We start from the raw sequence: 25,059 nt of genomic DNA, 5'->3' as shown, positions 1-25,059 counted from the left end.
TTTTCAAGTTCTGAAATTCATTTCAACAAACATTAAACATCTGCCTGGTGCAAAACAGTGTACCTTAAGTGCTACAAGGAGCCTTAGAAATCAAGTAGTCCAACTTTTTTTTTTTAACAGATAAGGAAAGTGTACCAGATATATAGAGTCCTTGGAAAAGGTGATGAAACCTTTGAGTGATAGGACAAGTAATGGGTCTCCTGACTTTCTGTTCAGTGATGTTTTTAATATACTACTTAAAACCATTTTATTCCAAACTGTCAAATTTTATATTTTCCACTTTTTATTTGAACCTGCTCTAACTTGGCTGGGAAATGGAAATGCTACATGAAGTCATGGGATCACAAAATGTTTTGTGACCCATTAACAGAAATATGGTGGTAAATGTTTAACAACCAGCTGTCTGTACAACACATTTTTAGGCTTAAGCTGCATTATTAACAGTTCCTCCATCACTTTCTTAGGTCTAGACAATCAACAAAATAATACATTAAGCCCTGATCTGTAGTGTTTGTGGATTTCCTAGGTGTAAATGTTTACACCGAAAATTCAACAATCAGATCTTGCCTTTCCAAGCTGGCTCCAGCATATCTGTGCACCACAACCTAAACTTTAACATTGAAGACAGGAATCTATTAGATTCCTGTTAGATATATTCTGTTAGATATCCTCCATAGATATAGATAGATTAGATCCTATTAGATGTCATAGAAAATAGTCTATATAATATAGTGAGTACTCCCAGTACATCAACATTTCAGCATAACCACAATCATGTCAGTGAATTAAGAAGCATTTATTAAATGCCTACTATATACCAGGTACAATGCTAAGCACTAGAAACACAAAAACAAAAACAAAATGAAAAATGGGACAGTCTTTCCCTCAGGGAGCTCACATTCTACTTTAAAGCTTATATTCTATCAATGTGGGTACCCCCTCTGCTGGTGCAGATCATAAGTCATCTATGCTTTATCAGCCTGAGCTGTTCTTGACCATGACCTCCCATTCATTATTCCTCTGTAGAGGGACATTGTTCCCAGAACCCTATCTATCTCTCATCTGGATTGTTTGACAACTAAGCGACATAATGAAAGGCTATGCCTTGTACATAGTAGACTCAACGTTTGTTGAATTAGATTGAAAGATCTTTCAAAAATATTATACTCTGTTCAAATGCAGAATGGTTTTATTATAATAGAGGCAGTGGAGTAGCGTTGGATAGAAGGCCAGCCTTGATGCTAGAAAGACCTGGGTTCAAGACCTCTCAGGAAAATTTCTTCAGCACATGGTTTAAAATGCTATCTTATCATCGACAAGGTGTACCACTTTGCATTAAACCCTGGAATTTTAGACATGCTTGAATACAGGTGATTTCAAATATTCTTTGGTAAAAATGCTGAGCTTGGGAGATCAGAGACAGGTTTTATGCCTGGTGCTCATGCTTGCCACTGTGGCCATGGGTAAATATTTTACTTCTCTTGGCCTCAGTTTGTGTCAGATGAGGCTGGGGGAAACCTGGCTGGGGGGTGGAGGTAGAGGTGGAAGGGGTTGGACTGGATGGTCTTCAGGACTCCTTCCAGCTCTAACATTCTAGGCTTCTCATCTCAGTACAGGTGACAGAGGATTTTTAATGAAGCATTTAAAATCAACTCTTTCTTCAACTAAATGACAAAGATATATGACAAATAAAGTAAATGTAATCAAATCATGTAAAAATTATCATATCTCTAATGAAGTCAATAGGAAACTGAAGAATTTAATTACCAGCTTTACTAACATACAAATTGAAAAGTTTTTCAGGTAAGTTGCTCATATGGAATGTCTGAAACAGATAGTAATTAACGATCTGGGATCTTCATTCAAATGTTAATTACTGTCTGATTTGTCCCTTTCTTTGCCACTGTTGCATATCCTACGTTAGATGCTTAGTTTCATTTGGATTTTTTTTTCTAGTTAAATGAGTACTTCAAGAGGAAGGATGGTACAGTTGGGAAGCAACACTGACTCTAAAATCAGAGACCTCCTAGGTTCAAATTCCCACCTCTGAACCTTGTGTGTGATCTGGGGCAGAGTCACTTACCTGTCAGGGTCTCAGTTTCCTCATCTGTAAATTGAGGGGAGGTGCAACAAAAATGGCTTCCGAGGCCCTTCCAGCTCTAGTTCTGAGAGTCTGTGACCTTTGACTCTGCCTCATACCTCCCTTTTCACCTCCTCAATCCTCAGACAAAAACAAAGCTCTCCATGTTTTCCTAACTCAAGCCACATTGAGCTATCCCAGACAAAAGCAGGACATTCTCAATTGCTGGGTAAATTCAGGCCAATGTAGATAGTCAACCCACGTAATTTGACCCATAACTAAATAAGTGAATGAGTGATTTAGCAATATCAAAGCAGAGCCTTATTCAAATGGGGTGTAGAGAGGGGCAAGTGCTATCCATATCGATATCTAGATCTAGATCCAGATCTAGATATCTAGATGTAGCCAAGCGGTCTCTTGGATTTACTGCGGCTTGTTTACTTGTTTACTTATAAACTTCTATGAACACTTACTTGATTATATGTATAAATAATAGGGGCCTACAAATGCTGAACTATCTAAATAAGCATCATAAAGATGACCCCATGTAGAATCAGAGAATCCCAGAGTCAGACAGGACCTCAGAGTCTGCCTAAGTGGGAATCCTATTTACAACAGCCCTGATAAGTGACCATCCTTGCCTTGAAGATGATTTGTGGGTAGCTCTAAGTATTAGGAATCTTTACTATACTATGAACTAAAATCTGCCTTTTTGCAAATTCCTTCTGTTTTTCCTAGAACTGCTATGTAGCCAAACAGAACAAATCTATTACTCTTTTATATTGAGAATTTTTCAGGTTTTTGAAGAAACCTACCATGTCCTCCTTACATCTTCTCTTCCTCAGAGTAGATAGCCTCTGTTTCTTCAATCCGTTTTTGTGAGGTGTGGTTTCAGGTCTTCTTGTTGCCATGTGGGCAGCTTCAGGGCATTTCTCTGAATACTGCCCTCTTAACGGAGCCCAAGATTGCATTAGCTTCTTTGACTGCCATGTTATAGCCCATAAATAAAACTTAAATTTCTTAATTCATGAAATTTGTCAAAGGGTATTTTCTTTACAGTTGATAGAAGCCTCAGGAAAGCAGGATGGAGCTGTGGTTTTCCTAGGTTGTGTCTTGAGTGGGGCTCCACAAGCCATTTCAGCTACGTTCTCAGATCAATGTATAGGGGTGGTGACACCAGATGGCTTCTCAGCATCTTAGACTGGAATCAATAATATAATATTTCACCAGTATATTTCACCAGTTTTTCTCTCTTTCCAGGTGTTCTAGAAGAGTGATGGGTGATAGGTGAGATGTCTTCTTCATTGATGTCGTGGGATCTCTGAGCATTAGAATTGGTTGAGGAGGCAAAGTAGGGCCTTTGACCAACTTTATAAATTTATTGGAACTGTTCTATAGGGGCCTTCTTTCTTGATCTTGGCTAGACTCTGAAAAACATTTCCAAAGCCCAGGGACTTCTCCAAATAGATAATTATAACTTATTGGAAATTTGGATTAGGGGGTATCATAGCAAAATGAGGCACAAAAGTGGTTTAAGTTTGTTCTTGGCCTGAATATTTTACTTAGCTCAGCTTTTCTGAGCAAGTCTCCAGATTTTAGAGCATGCTGTCTCTGTAAGTGCACTAAACTGCTTGACATTCACTCAGGGCTTTTGCTCAATATTTCATGTATTTGTGGTTATAGCTATGGAAGCAGCTAGGTGATTCAGTGAATAGAATGCTGGGCCTAGAGTTAGGAAAACAGGAGCTACAATCCAGCCTTAATGTGTAGCCCTGGGCAATTCAGTTAACCTGTAAAATGAATAGAATAATAGTGCTTACTTTATATTAGGGTCATTGTGAGCCTCAAATGAGATAATGTTTGAAAAGGCTTTTAGCACAGTGCTTGGCCCATAGTAGGTGTTATATGAATGCTTATTCTCTTTCCTTCCCCTCCTACTGTTGGGCTAAATGACTGAAATCTTTTTCCCATCCTAGTTGTATTGGCCAATGTATTAAATATTCTCTCTGACTCCAAATCATATGCCACTTTGTTAATCATACTCTTTCTGCCTTCATCCAAGTTACTGAGAAAAATGTTCAACAGAACAGAGCCATCAGATGAGCCCTGTAGAACTTTGTAGATATCTTTACGTCTGGTCATTTAGGCAGCTCTGAATTCACCTTACTCTAATATCAGCCAGCCCATATCTTGCAATCTTTCCTTCCAAGAATATCTTGAGAGAGTCTGTGGACATAGTATTTTCCCTTACTGAAAGCCAGGTATACTATGCTCACTTCTTTTCGCTGACCTATTGCTAGCCTAGTGATCCTGTCAACAGATGAAATTTATAACCTTGCAAGACTATATATTTTGACCCCAGGCTTTTCCTGCTATTCTTGTGTAGACCCAGTTTAAGAATCTGTACACTACAGGCTGAAAAAGACAACTTCTGTCATATCCTGTCATATCAAGAAAAAAATGACCAGAACCATAAAAGAGCATAGAAACAATTGATTTTATTCATGTTTTTGGGGTGATTGTTCTGTTGAAATCCAATCATTCCACAAATATCTGTTACGTGTCTTCTGTGAACAGCATATAATGTTAAGTGCTGAATGATACCCGGGTCCTGCTCTCAAGGAACTCAGATTTTTCAAAGGAGAGAGAACATAGTTAGATAAATAACCAAAGTACAGCATAGTATGTGATGAGTCATAGGAGGGGTATAGAGTTCTCTTAGTGTTCATAGGCAGGTGAACTAAGATTGTAGTAATGAGAAGGGAAGTGCTTACAAATATTATTTCATTTGATCCTTACAATGACCCTGCAAAGTAGGTGCTATTATTATGCCCATTTTACAGTTGAGGAAACTGAGGCAGGCAGTGGTTAAGTGATTTGCCCAAGGTCACACAGCTAGTAAATATCTGAGAATGGATTAGAATTCAGATCTTTTTGGCTCCAGTCTCAACTATATTACTTAGCTGTTAACTGGGGTAAAAAGGAGGTGATGGAGGTATTTGACTGGATCCTTCCAATTGCAGTGAGAAAGTATACTGAGTTTAGCTGCTTTTGTTGTTGAATTACTTGAATATAGAAGGATCATGGATGGAAGTGGGGACACAATGAAGAGGGTAAAAGGAAGGGCAAATTTCAACTTAAAAAAGTTAAAAGCTAGTCTGAGGCTATGGGGCATGTTCACCTTGGGTGCCTGGTTTTAATCTTCCATTATAACTAAAAGAGGAAATGATCATTTAATAATAGCAGTTTATACACTGGAAAGAACCAGGGCCAACAGAGAGTTAGCATCAATAACAGAGATCGGACTTGCATGATTCCCTTTGCTCCAACAAAGCTTATTTGCTCTGTTGAACTAGGAACCCTTCAGGGATGTCCTAATGCTCTTCTCTCCCTAGTTTTCTCCAGTCTCTTTCTTTGGAAAGTCTTATTAGCAATCTAAGACATTAAAACTACCGACCTAAAGTCATCGCTACTACTGCTGCTATTGGGGGGCTGTAATTCCTGTTATAGAATACTGGATCAATGAGACATAGGTTCACCCGTACAATCTTTATTTTGACTCCCTTTGTTATCTTCTTTGTCATAAAATCATTAAAAATGAAGTGGAGGAGTTTGTTGATCAGATTGTTGTTACTAGGCAGTGAGAGTATCCAATGGATAGAATGCTGGGCTTGGAATCAGAAAGATCTGAGTTCAAATCCAGTCTCAGACACTTAATAGCTGTGTGACCTTGGGTAAGTTACCTAACCTCTGTTTGCCTCAGTTTTTTCATCTGTAAAATGGGAATAATAGTAGCAGCACCACCTACCTTTGAGGGTTGTTGTGAAGATCAAATGAGATAATTGTAAAGTACTTAACATAATGACTGGCACATAGTAAGTGCTGAATAAATGTTAGCTATTAGCCATCTCGATTGACTAAAATGAATTCGAATTAGCATAATATAATAGACAGGGTGCTAGACTTAGACTCAGGAAGTCCTAGATTCAAATCCTGCTTCAGATACTTACTATCAGTGTGACCCAATCACTTAAGCTTTATGGAGCTCACTTTCCTCCTAGTTCTTAGAACACAATAAACTCTTAATGCTGATTTATTCATTCATTCAACTGAAAATGAGAGAGTTGGACTTAATGACCTTTATTTAAAGTTTTGAGTTCCAAATTCTATCACTCCCCTCCCTCCCTGAGACAGTAAGCAATCAGATATAGGTTATACATGTACAATTATGTAAAATATTTCCATATTACTCATTTTGTACAATAAGACTCAAATAAAAGAAAAAATGAAAGAAAGAAAGAAAGAAAGCGAAAAATAGCATGCTTCAGTCTGTATTCAAATAATATCAGTTCTTTCTCTGAAGGCAGATCATATGCTTCATCATTAGTCCTTTGGAATTGTCTTGGATCATTGTATTGCTGAGAACAGCTAAGTCGTTCGCAGTTCACTGAACAATATCGCTATTACTGTGTATGATGTTCTCCTGGTTTTGTTCACTTCACTATGCATCAGTTCATGTAAGTCTTTCCAGGTTTTTCTGAAATTATCCTGCTTGTCATTTCTTATAACACAATAGTATTCCATTACAATCAGATACCACAACTTGTTTAGCCATTCCCCAATTGATGGGCATCCCTTCGAATTCCAATTCTTAGCCACTACAAAAAGAGTGGCTATGAATACTTTTGTACAAATAGGTCCTTTCCTCTTTTTTTGGATGTCTTTGGGATGTAGACCTAGCAGTGGTGTTGCTGGATCAAAGGGGATGCACAGTTTTATAACCCTTTGGGCGTAATTCCAAATTGCTCTCCAGAATGGTTCGATCGGTTCACAACTCTACCAGCAATGCATTAGTATCCCAGTTTTCCCATTCCCCCTCCAACATCCCACATTTTCCTTTTTTGTAATATTAGCCAATCTAATAGATGCGAGGTGGTACCTCAGAATTGTTTTAATTTGCATTTCTCTAATCAATAGTGATTTAGAGCATTTTTTTCATATGCCTATAGATAGTTTTGATTTCTTTGTCTAAAAACTGTCTGTTCATATCCTGTGACCACCTGTCAATTGGGGAATGACTTGCATATTTATAAATTTGACTCAGTTCTCTATGTATTTGAGAAATAAGGCTTTTATCAGAGATACTTGTTGCAAACATTTCTCCCAGTTTTCTGCTTTCCTTATAATTTTGGTTGCATTGGTTTTGTTTGTGCAAAAACTTTAATTTTATATAATAAAAATTATCTTTTATATTTGTAATGCTCTCTATATCTTTTTTGGTCCTAAATCTTCTCTTATCTATAAATCTGACAGATAAACTATTCTTTGCTCTCTTAATTTGCTTATATCATCCTTTATGCATACATCACGTACCCATTTTGATCTTATCCTGGTGTATGGTGTGAGATATTGGTCTATACCTAGTTTCCAGTTTTCCCAGCAATTTTTGTCAAATAATGAGTTTTTGTTCCAAAAGCTTGGATCTTTGGGTTTATCATATACTAGATTACTATGGTCATTTACTATAATGTAATTTGTACCTAATCTTTCTATTTCTTAGACAATACTAAATTGTTTTGATAATTACCACTTTATAATACAGTTTGAGATCTGGCATAATTAAACCATATTCTTTTGCATTTTTTTCCACCAGTTCCCTTGATATCCTTGAGCTTTTGTTCTTCCAGATGAATTTTGTTATGATTTTTCCTAGCTCTATAAAGTGATTTTTGATAGTTTGATATGGCACTGAATAAATAGATCAATTAGGCAGGATTGTCATTTTTATTACGTTGGCTCAGCCTACCCATGAATATTATTTTTCTAATTGTTTACATCTGACTTTATTTGTGTGAAAAGTGTTTTATAATTATGTTCATATAGTTCCTGGGTTTGTCTTGGCAGATAGACTCCCAAGTATTTTATATCACCTACAGTTATTTTAAATGGAATTTCTCTTTCTATCTCTTGCTGCTGGATTTTGTTAGTAATGTATAGAAATTATGATTTATGTGGGTTTATTTTGTATCCTGCAACTTTGCTAAAATTGTTAATTATTTCAAGTAGGTTTTTAGTTGATTCTCTAGGATTTTTAAAGTACAACATCATATCATCTGTAAAGAGTGATTGTTTTATTTCCTCATTGCCTATTCTAATTCCTTTAATTTCTTTTTCTTCTCTTATTACTATAGCTAACATTTCTAGTACAATATTAAATAGAGAGGATAATGGGCATCCTTGTTTCACCCCACTTGTGTTGGGAAGGCTTCTTGCTGATGATTTTAGATAAATATTACTTATCATTTTAAGGAAAGCTCCATTTACTCCTATGTTCTCCAGTGTTTTTAATAGGAATGGGTGCTGTAGTTTGTCAAAGGCTTTTTCTGCATCTCTTGAGATAATAATATTATTTCTGTTAGTTTTTCTTATTGACATGGTCAGTTATGATGATAGTTTTTCTAATATTGAACCAGCTTTGCATTCCTGGTATAAATCTCACCTGTTCATGATATATTGTGGTAATCTCTTTGCTAATGTTTTATTTAAAATTTTTGCATCAATATTTAGTAGGGAAATTGGTCTATAATTTTCTTTCTCTGTTTTGGCTCTTCCTGGTTTAGGTATCAACACAGTATTTGTGTCTTAAAAGGAGTTTGGTAGGACTCCTTTGCCTATTTTTCCAAATAATTTCTATGATATTTATTGTATATATAGTATTTAAATAGTATTAATTAGTCTTTAAATGTTTGGTAGAATTTGCTTGTGAATCCATCTGGTCCTGAGAATTTTTTCTTAGGAAGTTCACTTAATGACCTTTAAGACTCCCATCTACCTTGAAATCTGTGATCCTGTGAATTTATTAGGTAAATTCATTTTGTGGTTACCTTGCCAGTCAGTCAATCAGTAAACCTTTATCAAGTGCCTATTATGTGCCAGGCACTGTGCTATGTGCTGGGGATACAAAAGAAAGGTAAAAGTCCCTGCTTTCAAATAGCTCAGAGTCTAATGGGGGAGATAACATTCAAACAACTGGGTACAAGCAAGACATGTACAGGATAAACTGGAAATAATCAATAGAGAGAAGGTACAAGAATTAACAGCAATCAGGAAAGACTTTTAGAAAGTAGAATATTAGCTGGAACTTGAAAGGAGCCCAGAAGAAAGAGGGGTAGTATTGCTCTCCTTTACTCATAGGGATCTGGTAAAGTCAAATTAAGAAACAGCCTGGAGAAACACTATAGGCATCCCCTCCTCTTCACCATAAAGTGCTGCTGGAAACTATGCAATAAATAGAACTCTGTTTTCCCCTCAGATATGGAGAGCCTTTACAACCCTTTAGTTTGCTCCCAGATACTGTATGGTTAAGGTGGAATACAGACTGTTTTACACTTAACTGTTTAGTTTTGATGGCAGGTGAGCTGTGGGGGTGCTGAGGAATGAGTGACCAAGGTACCTCAGTGAAGAGCAAAACAGTGGTGTTTAGGCACCATGAGATGTCCAATCAATACACAAGATATAGTCTAGAGAACATTATTTACTGTGCACTTCCAGAAACAATTTATGAACCACACAAGAAAATAAGTTTCATTACTTATTTTTGACCAAATGAGCCTGTGTGCTCAGTTATGTTGGCAGCATGTTAACTTTGAGCCCTTTGCCATTAGAAGCTGAGAGGCAGAATACCTTATAATCCTTCCACTCATTTCAACTGGTGTAAGAGATCTCCATTTATGAAGGTCATTTCCTCCACAGATTGAGGAAGTAATTTTTTCATTTCTTCACTGGACCTGGCTTTGAATCAGTTGTTATGGTTTCTAAAAATAAAATTAACCTTGGGGAAGAACAAATTGCCGTCATTGAGAATTTTCACAGGAATATGCCATAGGCTTTGAAGGCTGTTTCCAAAGAATTACTGTATCGATGTTCAGAAGAGTGGTGGCAGCACCTTTGGAATAAATGTCGGCAATCTATCAAGGTGACTATTTTGAGGTAACATCCCTCATTTGGATGTCAAATTTCTAGTGTGTGCTAATATATTAGTCTTAAATTTTAATAATTATGTGATGTATTTGCACACAATTGACATTTACATGTAGTAAATAGTGGGATTTCCTCTCGTATTATTGTCAGAATAGAGAATTTGGTCAGTTTTATTGGAATTTGGCAGTGTCTACCTTTATCTTAAGAGGTCATTCCTTCTTTGTACTAAGCATAATTAGACTGCTTTCTTCTTTACTCCTATACATGTTATAGTATGTAGAGATTTTCAGATCATCTTCATGTGATCTTATAGTGCCCCATTCTATCCATCTTCAAGAGCCAATTTTGATTGAATTGTATGGCACTGTGGTATTCCGACACCATACTCCACTAATAGACCTCAGATGTCTCATCATGGTTTGGAGATAACCCTACGTTTTTGAGGTCCATTTCAACAGAGAACAAGTGTTGGTAGATTTTACCAAGCAGGAAAGGCAAGTGATGGACCATCTATAAACCAATTCCACCCTAGCTAAATTTGGAGAAGCTCATTGCCAGAAAGCTGGCCACAATGTTATGAATTGTTTTGAAAAGGAACATATAAAGACCTTCTGTGAAGTCACAGAAAGATCTGTGAGCCATAATTGTATGGAAGGTCCCATATCCTGAGAGTGTCACATTCTGAAGTTGTGGAAACTTCATCTCTTACTTGATCAGACATCATCTAGTTATTTTTCATATTCACTAATATTTCACTTGTAGGTGAAAAAATATCAATCCAGAAGGAAAATGTTCTATTGATGGTGCCTCATTGTGTGAACTATTCCTTGTATTTCCTCTGAGTCATTATTTTTCTTTTATTGGCAGAAGAGCTTTATCTGTTTTTATCAAAAATAGCTGCAAAAATAAACAGATAGAAAAACAAACAAACTATATTCAGTTTTGCCTCATCAACAAAGCTGCTGCCTAATGCAGGGATTTTTCAAGAAGCTTATATTTTGCCAGGAGGTGGGGGCGGAAAGGGAGAGAGAGATAAAGAGAGAGACAGAGAGAAAGAGAGAGAGAGAGAGAGGAGAGGAGAGGAGAGGAGAGGAGAGGAGAGGAGAGGAGAGGAGAGGAGAGGAGAGGAGAGGAGAGGAGAGGAGAGGAGATGGGGTCAGATGAAAGATGTGGAAGCAGAAATGTCATCAAGACTAAGTATTGCCGCTAGATTTAACTGTTCTTTGCACAACATAATTCCTAAACTCCTTTCCATTTTGTTTATTCTCTTCTGGTTATTATCCTTCCTCACCTCTGCCTTTTGACATCCCTGGCTTCTTCCAAGACAGCTCAGATGGCATTTAATGCAGGAAGTTTCCTTGTCTTCTCAGCTACTTGAGCCTTCTTCTCTGGAGTTACCTTCATCAAAATAATCTCCTTGAGAGTAAAGATGGTTATTGTATTTTTGCCTTTCTTTGTATTCCCAATACTTAGTACAGTGGCTGGCACATATTAAGTTCTTAATAAATGCTTACTTATTGATTGATTCTGGATGTCAATATCTTTCATAAAATGTGACACTCAGAATTGAACATGATATGCACAGAATATAGAGGAAGCCTATCTAAAAACCTACTATTCTAACTACCTGCGTGCTTTCAATAACATATGCCTGTAAGAGACAAGGCTATTAGGAAATTAATTGCTTCCTGCCCAATGTTTCAGGATTTTTTTTTCACTAAAGTAATTTCAGTCAACGATAGAGGATCAGTGTCTGTACCACCTTCTCCATTAGGAGCAGGAATATTGATCCTAATACTGACTCATATTTCTGATAAGACCAACTTAGTGTTCCTTAACCTGTGCATGTCATCTACTAATTTGTGGAGCAATCTCTCTGCTGTCTGGCACCATTGTGATAGTTTGCTGACTGTTATGTTGTCCAAGAATCTATTAGTCGATATTATAATTCTGGGAGATTCAGTTGCCAGGATTGGCAGTGGTTCTGCCAAGTCTCCATCTATGGGAAGTCTGGATTGGAAAGATTATGTTCCCATAGGTGCAATCTCTAGGAATAATCATCTGAAATAAAAAGGAAAACATCTGGTTAAATTCGCTTATCACCACAACCTTATAATATCAAATGGCAGTCACTGGGATATGTCTGGTTGGAATCAAGCTCATTCATATTAAGAATATATTTAAGAATATATTTTTTTGATCCTGTAATTATTAGTGTGGGAAACCCATAGTAAAGACAGTCCCTTTGTCAAATCAGCTCTGCAGCAGCTCTGTAATTTAGCATCTTAGAGAGCTGCTTGGGATCCACGAGGGTTAAGAGACTTGCTCAGGGTCGCATAGCCAATGTGAGTCATGGAGGGACTTGAACTGTGGTCATTCTGACTCCAAGACTATCTGTATCTACTAAACCATGCTGCTTCTCATATTTATTTAGAATAGTAATAACTAACAAGTATTTGTAGTTGAGCTTTACAAAGAATTTCACGTACCTTGTTTCACTTGATCGTTGCAACAATCTTAGGAGATAGATGGTCTAAGTGTTGTTCTGATTTTTTACAAATGATTTACTAAGCACAGAGAAGTCAATTATTCAGTCAGTAAGCATTTATAAAGTACCTACTATGTATCAGGCATTGTGCTAGTCTCCAGGGATACAAAGAAGGGCAAAAGACAGTTGCTGTTCTCAAGGAGCTTATGGTCTATTTGGGGAGAAAACATGGAAACAGTTATGTACAAACAAGATATAGGAAGGAAAAATTCACAGTAATCAATAAATGTGACTTATCTCTGAAGAGCCAGAATCCAAACCTAAATCTTCTGACTACAAGTTCAGGGTTTTGTTTTTTTTTTTTGACTGTGCTCTGAGGCTCCCTCATCCTAGCATAAGGAATAGAGGAATTCCTGGCTATCTAATAATGGATCATCTCTGTATATGTTTTTTTTTTAGATATTACTATTTTTACCAAAAGGAATGAACATTTTAGATTATGCCAGAAGTTCTTATTTCCTTCTCATTTTAAAAACCTGTGTTGCTAGTCTCAGTCTGAGCATATATATAAGTAGAAAGTCGGGATTTGAAGAATAAAGTGGAGCTCTTCAGTTCCTTAATTGACTGTAGGGTACTTTGGAGAGTGGAAATTATGTCTTATTTCTGTTCCTAGCTTAGTGCTCTGCCAATGATAGGTGCTTTATAAATCCTGAATTGAATTGAGACTAACCTTAAAAGCCCTTTAGTTTTTAAAATGTTTCCATTAAATTGATTTAAGCACCAATTTTAAAATGTTGGCTAAAATGAACAAAAATTTTAGATGTTTAATGTTTTGGAAAATCTAACTGAAATGTTCAAATTATCAATTGCTCTAAAAATGTTATATGAGGTTATATTAGTAGGGTTTTAATATTTCTGAAAAAGTATTTATTAGATAGCTATTTTTATAATTCTTAGCTATTTTCCATCTATCCCTACAAGAAAGCAGAAGACTGCCACTTTTATTAAAGTGAGGCAAAGAGACTTCCTCATAAAATGGCTGCCTGAATGGGAGCTAGACTGCTGAGCTCCTGCACACCCACTTCAGCAAAACCCCTGAGTTGGCACTGGACCAAATAATGATCAAGAAATCCAATGAAAAACTACAGTAAGTGACCTATTTTACCCCAGAACTGTATAGAATGGCAGCCAAGCGGCCACGGGCATTTGGAAAGAGGTTGCCTCAAGCAAAGAACACACCAGTGTGACTAGAGACGGGACATGTGTAGTCTGTAAGGTTATGCATTTGTAGGGAGCAAGAGAAGAAAGCTTTTCTGACAAAGTCTCAATTTGATCAGAAAGCCTAAAAGGACCTCGGAAGCCCCAAGAAGTGACAGCAGGGAGTGAGGTGTTATGAGGTTCAGACTAGGATAGTCCAAGCCCAGGTACTTTGAGGTTGAGATGCTGGATAATGCCCTTATAAGATTTAGTGCTATGAACCTCAAAGATCCAAGATGACCTATTCATGGGAGGTGTTGATCAGCATAAGAAACCCAGGGTTCTAGGGTAAGGCCAGTCAAGGCCAGACACCCTATGTAAAGTGCAACAGGGATGCAGGTGGGCATTGGCACAAAGCTCCAAATCAAGAACTAAAGCTAGAGACCTGAGTAAACCAAAACAAACAACAATCATTATCAAAAGTTATTGCATATCTAATTCAATAACAACTGAAAAGTAGAGACTCAAAGGAAAAAAAAAAGATTTGCCATAAGGAGTACATGAATACCTAGAAGAAATGAAGTGAGAGATTTTTAAAAAAATTAATGTCTGGAGGAAAGAGTTGAAAGGAGAATAAATAAATTAGAAAAAAAGTGGTATGCGTTAACTAAGAACTGGAATCCCTGAAAATGAGAATAAGCCAAAAAAAAATCCATAATTCTATGACATAGCAAAAACATTGAACAAAATTAAAAGTTTGAAAAAATAGAAGATAACATAAGATATTTAATATAAAAAACAATTGATATGGAAAACAAGTCAAGGAGGAATAATTTACGAATCATAGAATTTCCTGGAAAGCTATGATAAAGAAAAACCTGGACATTATGTTTCAAGAAATCATAAATGAAAGCTTCCCTGATATGTTAGAACCAGAGAGCAAAGTAAAGAATGAAAGAATCCATTGATAACAAAGGAATGTCATTGACAAAGTCTAGAGTTTGTACGTCAAAGAAAAAAAACAACACTGTAAGCATCCGTAAAAGAAGCAGCTCAAGTACCAACGCACAAGACCTGGCAGCTCCTACTTAAAATGAAGGGAGATCTTGTAATACAGTATTCCAAAAGGCAAAAGACACAGTCATACAACTAAGAATAACTTACCCTACAAAAGCTGATAATGCTTCTAAGAGGTGGGGAATGAAAGGAGCAAAATTAGAGCTTGAAAGTAACATGTAGAATACTAAAAAATAGGGGGCAGCTAGGTGGCACAGTGGATAGAGCACCGGCCCTGAAATCAGGAGGACCTGAGTTCAAATCTGGCCTTGGACTAAACACTTGACACTTACTAGCTGTGTGACCCTGGGCAAATCATTTAACCCCAATTGCCTAAAAAAAATTTAAAAAAAGAATACTAAAAAATAAAAGTAAATAAATAAATAACAAAGGAAGTGATGTGAAATGAAGATTCATGATTTCATATAGAATGTTTCTGTGTTCTGCTCTGTATATTGAAATCCTTTTGTGTTTGTGCTTAAGCTAAAAAACAGAAAAATAAAAAAAGAACGTGAATCACAAGGAGGAAAGTGATTTTTGTAAGGTTATATGGTTCAGGAAGTAGCAAAACTGTTATTATCCTATCTAATATACTTTTTTATTGAATTAAATGAGTTTTAAAATTATAGGGCTGTTCATAGTCTGTTTCAAGAATGTTAAAAGCCCTGTTAGAATCTCATTAAATTCTATTTTGGAAAAAAAAATCAAAGGTACTCTATGGTCTATTCTAGTCATCCATAATTATATTCATATTTCAAACAATAAAATAGTATATTTGAACTAAATTGTTAAGGAAGGGATATTTTATTACTTTATCTAATCTAATGACTGTGTACCTCAGTTCTGCTTTGTACATGATTTGGGTTTATCTCTCCGTGTATACATCTTCTCCGCTAGTATGCAAGCTTCTTGATAGCAGTGACAGTTTCACTTTTGTGTTTATAGCCCACTGCTTAGCACAATGCCTGATACATTGTAGGTACTTAATAAAAGTTTGCTGATTGATTTCATTTTGAATTGCATAGGCCAAAGAGCATAAATTATGAAGCAATTAAAACATGTGCTTTGCTTGGCAAATTGGCTCACACTTATCTTTGTATTTTTATTTTGACTTCTAATCGTATCTTAACAAAGAATTAGACAAGTTGTATTTAAAAGGTGAAGGTATTTGTACATTTTTGTCTTCTACCAGCAAAAGCTAGATAAAAATCACAGTATTATTCATAGGAATTGGCCCTACAAAAGAAGGCCAATGTAATAAGGAATCTACCCTATTTAGAATTAGTCAATCAATAAACATTTTATTAAGTACTTACTGTGTTCCAGGCTAAGTACTGGGGATACAAAAAGAGGCAAAAGACAGTCCCTGCCCTCAAGAAGTTCACAATCAAATCAGGGTGACAACATGCAAACAAATATATTCAGATAAACTATGTGCAGGAGAAATAGGAAATAATTATCAGAGGGAAGGCACTGGAATTAAGAGGGGTTGGGAAAGGCTTCCTATAAAATATAAAGAGAAGTCAGTAGACAGAGTGTTCATGCATCAGGGACAGCCTAAGAAAATGCCTGGAGTCATAGATTTCTTATTTAATGTCTGGCTGCTGATCTTAAGGGAAAGGGAAATATGAATCCTGTTCAACATTGCATTTTCAACAAATATTTAATAAGTGCCTGCTATAGGCAAAACATTGTTTAGATCATGGGGATGCAAAGATAGTCTACAAGCCCTGTTCTCAAAAGTGGCAAGGATAGGTTAAAAAAAATGAATGTGGCAAAAAAACTAAGTGCAAAACAGAAGCCAAAGCAAAGTGCTGAAAGACATTTGAGGAGAGGGTTGGAGAGAGGTAGGAGAGGGAGAGGGAGAGAGACATACACACAGAGACAGAGACAGAGAGAGAAGAAGGAGGAGGAGGAGATGAAGGAAGAAGAGGAGGGGAAGAGGAGAGAAGAGAGACACCCATTTAACCTAGAGGGATCAGGAAAGGCTTCATGGAAGAAACATTTCAGTTGCTTCTTAAAGAAAAGGAAGGACTTCAACAGATGGAGGTAAAATGTTTCATTCTAGGAATGGGGAACGGCATGAATGAGATGGAATGGGACAGGATGAAAATGGGGCATGTAGGCTAGTTCAGTTTCACTAGAATCTAGATTATGTGAACGGGAATAGTATAAAATCTGGTTAGGCAGGTAAGTGGGATCCAGGTCACATAGGATTTTACATATTAGGATGAGGAATTTATACTTTATTTTTGGCATTCAATGGACAGCCACTGTTTTTTTTTTTTCAGAATAGAGGAGTGATATTGTAGTTGTTATGGAGTGTGGATTAGAGAGGATAATGGAGAGGATGGAAATAGGATGACCACTTAGGAGGCCATTATGTAGTCTAGGACAGGTAAGAAGAGATGGACAGCTAGGTGACACAGTGGATAGGGCACTAGACCTGGAGTCAGGAAGTCCTGAGTTCAAATGTGACCTCAGTCACTAGTTGTTTGATCCTGGGCAAGTCACTTCACCCTGTTTGCCTCAGTTTCCTCATCTGTAAAATGATCTAGAGAAGGAAATGGCAAACCACTCCAGTATATTTGCCAAGAAAACCTTAAATGGGGTTACAAAGAGTTGGACATTATACTGAACAATTACTGAACAGAATGCCCAAGTCCCTTACAGCTCAAACTTATATTGAGTTTTATTCAAAAAGTCCACATGGAACTAATAGGAGACTTCCCTGTCTTCCATAATGGAAGGTAGTAGGATAATCAGTACTAGTAAAATGAAGATATTTACTGAATTGCCCATTAAGGAGCAAAGAAGAAGGGGAAGGGATGCAGGGTACTTAACTGCGCCATCCAGCAAGAGGCTGAAGGTTGGGGGTGCAGGGGAGGACTAATGCCTGGTACCAATCAAAGCAGTTTTCATTGCGTGATGCAGTAGATAGAGCAATGGGTCTGGAGTCAGGAAGACCTGAGTTCAAATACAGCCTCAAACACTTACTAGCTTTGTGACCCTGGACAAGTTACTTCACCTCTGTTTGCCTCAATTTCCTCATCTATAAAATGGGGATAATAATAGTACCTCTCTCCCATGGTTGTTGTGAGAATCAAATGAGATAATAATTGTAAAGCACTTAGCACAGTGCCTTGCACGTAAGTGCTATATAAATGTTAACCTTTATTATTATCATCATTTCTATTTACATTGTTGAAGTCATTGTATATGTTGTTTTCCAGGCTCTGTTTTACTCACTTTGCATCCATTTGTATGTCTTACCATGTTCCTTGGTATTCCTTAAAATCATTGTTTCCTACAGTATAGTAAAAGTCCAATATTTTCATGTACCGTGATTTGTTTCATCATTCCCCAGTCTACAAGCATCTAGTTCATTCCCAGTTCTTTGCTGTGACAGAGAAATGCTTCTCTAAATATGTTATTACATATGGGATCTTTTTTTTTCTGTCTCTGACTTTCTTGGATTATATGGCTGGTAGTGGGATTTCAGGATCAAAGACCTTTAATTATTTCCTCTCATAATTCCACATTGCTTTTCAGAATGATCAAACGAAATCACAGCCCCATACTGATGTGAAAGGCCAATTTTCTGAACATCTATATTCTTATAGTTTTCACATATGACTGCATGGTATAGTGCCATTTTTGAAGAATTAATGTTGAGGGCAATGGAAAGTTGTATTGTGGTTGTGAGTAAGCTACCATATCACCAAAAAAGCGTTAGGTAGAAGTAGCATAAATAATATAATCAGAGATTTGTATAACTGGAAAAGGGCATGGGCTGATCATGTAGCATGAGCCACAGATAACTGATGGGCACTCCATGTAATCCAATGTTATCCATACAATTTCAAGAGGTCTAGAGCAGGATTTCTTAACTTGGGGTTCATTAACTTGTTTTTATAAATATTTTGATAATTGTGTTTCAATATAATTGATTTCCTTTGTAATCTTACATATTTTATTTTGTGCATTTAAAAATCAGTATTCTTAGGAGGGGGCAAGAAGCTTCACCCAGACTGCCAAAGGGATCCATGGCACACAAAAAAGCTTAGGAACCCATGATTTAGAGGAAACCCTCCTCTCCCAGAACATTTAGTGGACATACCGTGGAGGATTTCAAGGATAAGAACGCATGAATGGGCTATATAAGCTGTCAACCTGAAGGGAGTATACTTATTAATCCCATCATAGGTCCATTGAAGGAGCCTTCACAGCACCACACCAGGTTAGCCCTGGAATAATCACAAAATTCAACCCTTTGTTTTACTGATGAGGAAACTGAGGAAGAGAAAGATGGAATATAGAAGTAGTTAGCTGGTGGTGCAGTGGATAGAGCACTGGGCCTGGAGTCAGAAAGACCTGAGCTTGAATCCAGCCTCATACTAGCTGTGTGAACCTGGGCAAGTCACTTAACCTCTGTTTACTTCAATTTCTTCAACTGTAAAATGAGGATAATAATAGTACCTAACAGGGGCAGCTAGGTGGTGTAGTGGATAAAGCATGGGCCCTGGAGTTAGGAGGACCTGAATTCAAATCCGGCTTCAGACACTTGACACTTACTTAACTGTGTGACCCTGGGCAAGTCACTCAACCCCAATTGTCTTGCAAAAAAATAATAATAATAATAGCGCCTACCTCGCAGGGTTACTGTAAGGATCAAATAAGGTAATATTTGTAAAAGTGCTTAGTACAGTGCCTGGCACATTGTAGGTACTATGTCAAAGCTTATTCCTTTTCCTTTTCTTCCCCTTCCCAACTGAAATGCTTAGTCATATAGGTACTGAGTGGTAACTCTAGGATAAGAATTAATGTTCTCCAACTCCTAGGCATTTCTCCTTCCTCCAATGCTGCTATTTCTTCTTAACCTGTGTTCTTCTACCCATCATATTTTCTCCCTGTCCATTCCATTGTTTTTGTCCATACCATGTTATTCTTTTACTAGTACAACCAAATATGTGTTCCAAACAACCTTTTATCAGTAAAATGGTGCCAGAATGCCCCAACAGGATTTCTTGTATCACTGGTCTCATTTTACATAATCCCTAACTTAATTTAAAAAATTATAATACTCTGTAATTTAGCAACTTCATCTTTTTGTGCAGCAAAACAAAATTTGTTTTTGCTGCCAGCCCCACAAAACTCAATCCAAACCTTTTGAAACAAATAGTAATATTGATATTTCTACCCAATTCATCATAAAAAAATAAAGATTCTGGACTCAAAGTTTTCCTGGCAGGTTTGTTGATGGGATAAAACAGAATCCAAATTTTTTCCCCCTTCTGTTTGTTTGCTTTTACAGCTGTTTTGGAGGAAAACAGAGCTGTTCAGTCATAAATGAAAGAAAAATAATGACTCAGAGGAACTACGGGGAATTGTTCCATACAATAACTAGTCACCACAAACCCAACTGTGTTCTTGTTTCAAGATCCTTAATTCCATGGTCTCCAAATACCTACTGGACATTAACAGCTGGATATCCCAAAATTGTCTCTAAGATCCATCTTGTTTCTTCCCTCTGTGACCATATTTTTTTGTGTGCCTCCTATTGAGGCAATTAGTTGACAGAGTAAATAAAGCATTGAATCTAGAGTCAGGAAGACATGAGTTGAAACCTGGCCTCAGATACTACTTGTATGCCCTTGGGCAAGTCTCTTAACCTCTATCTGCCTCAGTTTCCTAAACCACAAAATGGGGATGCTAATAGTATCTACTTCCCAGAGTTATTCTGAGGACCATATGAGATAATATTTGTAAAATGCTTATTACATTTCTGGGCACAGAGTTAACACTTCATAAATGCTTATTCCCTTCCTTCTCTCCTCAGTAAACTGAATTTCCCGTTTCTGGCAGGGGTAATACTATCCTCCAAATCCTCCAGTAAAATCCTCAGATCTTTTTCAATCTAACCATGACTCCCTAATCATGTACTTCTGAAGTTAAATTTTAAAAATCAAGTGAATGCTATTAAATTTCATTTTATTCTGGGCAACCCAGTAGTCTAGTTTTTCCAGTATGTTTTTTAACCCTCATTCTGTAATCCAGTGTGTTAATTGTCTCTTCCAGTTTTTGTCATCTGTAAATTTGATAAGCCCAAAGATGTAATTTAAAATGGCATACAGCTGCATAAACACTGAGTCTTCTCTGGACATTTGCCTGTCTTCCACTGGGTTTCTTAATAATCACACCTACATTTTCAATTTTATGGTATTACTTTCCACCATATATTTTCAGTGCTCAAATCAAACTGGATTGATGTATATGCTCTTATCATCTAGTCAATGATAAACATATAAGCAGGTGATGATAATGATGATGATGATGATGATGATGATAGCTAGTGTTTATATAGTGCTTTATAGTTTACAAAGCACATATGGCATCATGTTTGATTCTTACAACAAAGCTGTGAGGTCTTATTATTACCTCCATTTTATAGAGAAAGAAACAGTCTTGAGAGAGGCTAAGTGACTTGTTCAGGGTCACACAGCTAGTAAGTATTTGAGGTGATATTTGAACTCAGGTCTTCCTGACTCCCAAGTCTGAGGCTCTTGCACTTTTTCTTACACTCTGCACCTCTTGCACTTTCATCTCAGTCATTGATTTTTTGGTCCAGTCTTGTGATTTCATTGGTATAAGGAAGTGCTGGAGAGGAAATTGCCTCTAGCAATGCATATTAACAACTGTTCTGAGACTCTCTTTGGAAATTTACTTGAGGCATTAAGAGGTTAAGTGACTTGACCAGTGTCACACAGTATGTATCAGAGAAGGGAAACTAGATCTTTTGGATTCCATATCTACTATGCTGCATGATCTTGACAAAAATCTTAAATAGTATATGGCCAAGCAGAGATTGTTGGGGTCCACCACTGAGCGTCCCTTTTAAGGTTAACTCTATCACTAATTTTGAAAGGCTAAACCCATCTACTTGTATTATCATATTACTTCATTTCTTCTTCTTTTCTGTAGATATAAAATTGGACTCAAATCTAGATCAGTGCTTATCTGTAGTAGCCTCCCAATCTATCTGTCTAGTAACTTGGTCAAAGAGGAAAATGATGCTGGTCTGGCATGACTTGTTCTTGATAAAGCCATACTGGATTTTTGTCCCCACCACATCTTTTAAAAAAAAATTCATTAACCATCCATTTAATGAAATGTCCTAGAATTTTTCCCAAAAATCCAAAGCAAGATCATTCATATCTAGGCTGCAGACCATGTTTTCTTCTCTTTTTTGAACACATGGACAACATGTGAATGAACATGTGAAAATACAGTCTGTTCAATGTCTTAAATTCCTCTTCTGTCCTTTTTTGGTATGCGCATATATGGGGGTGGGGGGAATTAAATCCATAATTATTTGTTTCCAACAGAGATGGGGCAATCTATGCAGAAGGTCTTGTGTTGTTGGGTTTTTAGTGTCTCCAGCAATACATAGGGATACAACCCACACAGTGCCATTGATTTTTATCATTGCTTTTTTTTAGTGAATATTAAGTAGAATTTGGAATGGTATAATGAAAAGAGATGTATCTCAGGATTCATGAGACTTGAGTTCTGGTCTTTGCTCTGTCCTTAATTAGCTGTATGATCTTTGGCAAATTGTTTTTCCTTCTTGGACCTCATTTTCTCCATCTATCAAATGGGGTTGATGGAGTAGATGAGTACTAAGCTGTCTCCTAGTTCCAAAATCCCATCTTCTCTGTAGACAAAGCAGATGCTGAGCCAGCACCAGTAAGCCACAAGTTTTTCCTCATTAGTAGTGATGAATAAATATGTACAGACCCATCCATACACAATTGCTTGATTCCCCCTCGTGATTAATAGCACTCATATGCAAGGTGTCCGGCCAGGATTGGGGTATGTTTTTGGCTGTGGAACAGAGTAAAGCTAATAAGTTTATATTGGAATCCAGACATTGCCACTGACTTCATTGAAATCCCACTGAAAGTAATTGAGCTGACATGCAACAGTCATTTTGAAAAAAATATGAAGCTGGTGCCTAGTTGCTGGGAAACATACAAGCTTAGAGCCTTCATGCTGATAACGTATCAGATGACATAGAGAGTTAATAGAAAAAACACATGGTAAGAGTGTTAGAGAAGTATAACATGATGCACTGTGTGAAGTTCTTAGGTGACGGTTTTGTTGGGTGACTGGAGTGGGGGTGTGCTAGGGAGGGAGGGCTGCTTCATGAAGGAGGTGGTGTTTGAGTGGGACTTTAAAGGATGAGTGGGAATTCAACTTGTGGAGCAAGGCAAGGAGGGTATAGGGATGAGCATGGAGGTAGACAAAGATTTGACAGATGGGTCAGTCAAGTTTGGCTGGAGCCTGAAATCTTGCAGTGAGTAACAAGATAAGGTTGAGAAGGTAGGTGTTTTGGTTGAGAATCCCAGGGGAAAGCAGACAAATATGCCAGGAAGACTTAGCATTTGTACAGTTCTCTGTCATTGTTAATTATAACCTTGGGCTTGAAGACTGTGGCAGGACCATCTTTCTGATGCTGTGCTGTAACAGAGTTTGGCATCAGGTCAAGATATGGCTCCTAAATATATGATTGATGATGGTAAGTGAGGTGCTTATTGGTGTAAGAATAAGAGGGAGCAGAACATAGAAGTTGTTCAATATGTATGGAATGGGTTTTGAATATTGGGGAATGAGCATAAGGAAGGATGAGGTGTGTGAGGACCTTCACAGTCAATTCTTTGTTCGGTGTGGATGAGGGAGGAAGATCATCTTGGTACAACTTCCTTATGCTGGGTATACAAAAAGTGGATTCTAGGGTTGGACACAGGCAGGTTGTGGCACTGGGCCTGCTGCTGATCCCCATAAGACTTTTGGGAGCTATGAGGACTGAGTCCAAGTATATGTAAATCTATACCTAGTCCGATAGTGAGTCCTTAGTAATTTCCTCATGGGCCAAATAAAATGCTTGGGAAAAAGCCAAAAAAACTAAAGTCTAGGTATATCAATGTCCACATCCTTGGGGTGCAGCAGATCCTTGAATGCAGAGATCTTTGAATGTTGAGCAGTTGAGTCTGCACTTGACTCCAAGCCCAGACCTAAACACAAAAATGAGTTAAGTGGTAGTGTTCGTGGTGGTCTGGCATGAAGAGAGTTTGGTGTCTGGGAGATCTATGAGGAAGCCCTTTCAGTAGTCCAGGAAACTGGTAATGGGAACCTGTACAAGAGTAATGGCAGTAGGAATAGAAGAAGAAAGCGGGAAATGTGAGAGAATTTGTGGAGATGGATCTGTGGCTTCTATAACTAACTGGACATGAGAAATGAAGGCGAAGGAAGAGTCAAAGATGGCATTAAAATTTTGGACATGGAAGACTTGGGGAATAAAGTTGTCTGTGACAGAAATAATTGAGGCAGAAAGAGGAGATAAGGCACGTGCCTAGATAGCTGAAACAAAACTTCAATGTATAGTGGGAATGTGGAGTGGGGGTAAGGTGGGGGGGGTGGAGGCAATTTAGAAGGGAGGTCAGGAAGCCCTTCAGTCAGGAAGAACTTGGAGGAGGGGGCTTTTGAGCTAGGTCTTGAAAATTAGGTAGGATTTCATTAGGCTGAGATGGGGGATGGGAGGGTCTAAGATGGTTATTTGTAGGCATAGAGAGGCAGGAAATCATGGGATGAAGTCTGTGGCTCAATTTTCCTACAACAATGCATAGTAGTTGAGGGATCTCAGTGCCTTGGTCAGTGATTAAGAAATTGTCTTTATCCTGGCAGAAGTTTAGACAGAAATGTCTCTTTGAACAGAATCAGTTTCCTGTTTGGACTTTTTAAATTCTTGTACCTTATAGAAATTCTGGTTTTAATTCTTGTGCCTTATAGAAAACCAGACCAACAAAAAGAAAAAAAAAACAAGAAAGTAGCCCCAAACCTGGATTTAAACCTACCCTTTAAACCAGGAACAAGAGAGTCCTTAGCTGGAGAAAAGGCGGTCAATAAATTTTAGTTTTGAATTTTAAAAAATGGAAATACAAATACTTCCCTCTTTTTTTTCTTCCTCCTACTCCTCCTCACCCCCTTTAAAACCTCTGATCTTCCCGGGTGGGTGCCATCAGTCCCTTCAACTGGAAATACAGGATTATTTGATCTTTTTATAAGCACTGACCTGAGGTAGTATTGTTTTTAATAATAACCTTAAGAATAGGGTTTATTTCACTCTTTGTACAGGGTGTTCCAAAGGTCTTAATTCAGTTTTAAGCCTCAATAGTTTATAGCTTAAAACTACGTTAAG

At 37.3% G+C, this 25,059-nt stretch overlaps 1 protein-coding gene across 4 annotated transcripts in view; it reads left to right on the top strand.

Moving 5' to 3' along the window:
• ARNT2 (aryl hydrocarbon receptor nuclear translocator 2) overlaps window positions 1–25,059 on the top strand; it is a 267,900-nt gene that overhangs the window by 18,104 nt on the left and 224,737 nt on the right. The window lies entirely within an intron of this gene.

The sequence above is a fragment of the Phascolarctos cinereus genome, unplaced genomic scaffold (genome assembly GCF_003287225.1).
Source record: "Phascolarctos cinereus isolate Bilbo 61053 unplaced genomic scaffold, phaCin_HiC Scaffold_3;HRSCAF=262, whole genome shotgun sequence".
In the NCBI taxonomy this organism is placed as follows: domain Eukaryota; kingdom Metazoa; phylum Chordata; class Mammalia; order Diprotodontia; family Phascolarctidae; genus Phascolarctos; species Phascolarctos cinereus.
This window is presented reverse-complemented; position numbering and strand designations above follow the sequence as displayed.